Raw genomic sequence first — 2,992 nt, 5'->3', positions numbered from 1 at the left:
TTTATGTGTATACATGCATTTGTACAGATGTATGTAAGCATGCAGCATGTGAATATGTTTCCATACATATGCACATGTATGCATGTATATATATATATATATATATATATGGTATCAACACATCTGTATGTACACATGTGCTTTCTTATTTACATACATGTCCACAAAAGGTATATGCACATACTTGTGTACACATGTCTATATTTTCAAATGATGTGCACACATGAAGTTGAGCAAGAGAAACTATGAATTTTATAGCAGTAATCAACATGAATAACCACTTGCAATCATTGAAATCACTTAAGGAAGACTGTAAAAACATCAAGAATAACATTTGCCATATTGTATGGGTCACGAGATAACCTTCCTTCATTGGTAAAATGTTCTCTTGAATCTTGAAAATTATATTTGCATAGTTTTTTATTGAAATAAAGAGTGATTTGTTTGACAGGCCTTTTGTTATTTTTTGAAATGATTGCAAAAATACAAGTTACAATTGTAAACTTATATATCTGGTGGAAAAATATGTAAAGTCTGTAGTAAGAACTTCTAAACCAAGGTTTCTCAAACTTCTGTACACTTTAAAATAATCTAGCACAGGTAGAAATATTGATTCCTGGAGTGTAACCCTGGGGACCAGTGAATAGTGAGTAGATTCCAGAATTCTAAAATTTTATGGTGTACCCTGGGTGATTTTAATGCAGTTGGCCCATGGATCACACTTAGAGAAAAAAGAGAACAGTGCCGCAATTTGAATTTCATAATTTTTCTCTAGGATAAGGAACTAAGTAGAGCAGACATGTATGAATTTCTATATAGAGTCTGCCAAATGGACAGAGATACTACAAAGTTACTTCTTGTATTACAAATGTTAACATTTGTGCACATGTCTGTAACTACACAATTTTGGCTAATGAGGGGATTTTTAAGTATTTTATGTTTCAATACTAAGCAAGGAGGGAGACTATATCAGATTTAAGTAGTAGACCTGTGTAGACCTATGGAGATTCAGGACTATTGATGCATGTTAATTAAATAGCTATAAGCTTGTAGGTGCCAGGGCCAAAGGTAAGAGACAGATTTATTTAAAACACATTTTAAAGCCACTTGGGATTGCAATCATTAATCATTCATCTCTTGATGAATGTGTGGTAGCAGTCAGGTGGAACATGCCTGCTGTGTTGCACCCAGAAAGTCCATTCTGAGGTTGCACTGACTCCAGTGGAATGTTGATGGCAACATCAGCTAAGCAGATGTGGCAGGAGAGGGGCACTGGCTGCAGCAGTCAAAGGAATCCACAACCACAAACTTCAGATGCATATTAAATGACATATTAGACTAAATCAGATGCTTTAGAACATTCACAGTCCTTGAAATGCTACATCATTACTTATCATTCGTCAGGGACAGTGTGTGCTAGTGGGCATGAGGATGTTCTTTGTTGTGAGTTCTCTGTGTCATTTGCTGTAAACATGAATTCAAACAAACTGTTATTCAACTAAATCATGTTTCAACAAGACCTAGAAGCCCCATTGCTCTGTTTACTTGTGTTTTGTAGAGTAGAGGGTAAAATTTGTGCTTGTGAAACATATTAGGCTCCTTTGGCCCCACCATGATCGTCTGTGGATACAGCAGTTTCGAGGCAAATGAACTCTGTATGTATATTATTAGGAAGAAAAAAAAGCCAATCAACCTCTATTCTGCTAACAATACTAGCAGACATATTATAATCATGTCAAATCATATTAAAAATAGTCAAATTCATGAATGGTTGATTTTACTACAAGGAATTTGATGACCTTCAGATAAGTGGAAAATCAGATACACTATCTGCATAAATTATTTCTTTTGTTTTTATGTAAAACCATAAATGTCTTTTTTTTATTTTAATTTTTTTTATTATATTATGTTAGTCACCATACAGTACATCCCTGGTTTCTGATGTAGAGTTCAATGATTCATTAGTTGCGTATAACACCCAGTGCACCATGCAATACGTGCCCTCCTTACTACCCATCACCAGTCTATCCCATTCCCCCGCCTGAAGCCCTCAGTTTGTTTCTGAGTCCATGGTCTCTCATGCTTCATTCACCCTTCTGATTACCACCCCTTTCTTTATCCCTTTCTTCCCCCACCGATCCTCCTAGTTCTTATGTTCCATAGATGAGAGAAATCATATGATAATTGTCTTTCTCTGCTTGACTTATTTCACTTAGCATTATCTCCTCCAGTGTCGTCCATTTGCAGCAAATGTTGAGAAATCGTTCTTTTTGATAGCTAAGTAATATTCCATTGTATATATGGACCACAAGTTCTTAATCCATTCATCTGTTGAAGGACATCTTTTTTTTTTTTTTTAAGATTTTATTTATTTATTTGACAGAGATAGAGACAGCCAGCGAGAGAGGGAACACAAGCAGGGGAAGTGGGAGAGGAAGAAGCAGGCTCATAGCAGAAGAGCCTGATGTGGGGCTCGATCCCAGATCGCCGGGATCACGCCCTGAGCAGAAGGCAGATGCTTAACCGCTGTGCCACCCAGGCGCCCCAGGTTGAAGGACATCTTGATTCCTTGCACGATTTGGCTATTGTGGACAATGCTGCTATGAACATTGGGGTGCATATGGCCCTTCTCTTCACTACGTCTGTATCTTTGGGGTAAATACCCAGTAGTGCAATGGCTGGGTCATAGGGTAGCTCAATTTTTAACTTTTTAAGGGACCTCCACACTGTTTTCCAGAGTGGCTGTACCAACTTGCATTCCCACCAACAATGTAGGAGGGATCCCCTTTCTCCACATCCTCTCCAGCAATTGTTGTTTCTTGCCTTGTCAATTTTTGCCATTCTAACTGGCGTAAGGGTAGTATTTTAGTGTGGTTTTGATTTGAATTTCCCTGATGGCTAATGATTTTGAACGTTTTTTCATGTGTCTGTTAGCTATTTGTATGTCTCCATTGGAAAAGTGTCTGCTCATATTTTTTGCCCATTTTATGAT

The sequence above is a fragment of the Ursus americanus genome, chromosome 3, assembly GCF_024610735.1.
Source record: "Ursus americanus isolate L20-20 chromosome 3, mUrsAme1.1.p, whole genome shotgun sequence".
NCBI classification, from domain to species: Eukaryota; Metazoa; Chordata; class Mammalia; order Carnivora; family Ursidae; genus Ursus; species Ursus americanus.
The sequence above is the reverse complement of the archived record's forward strand: the minus strand, read 5'-3'. Positions refer to the sequence as shown.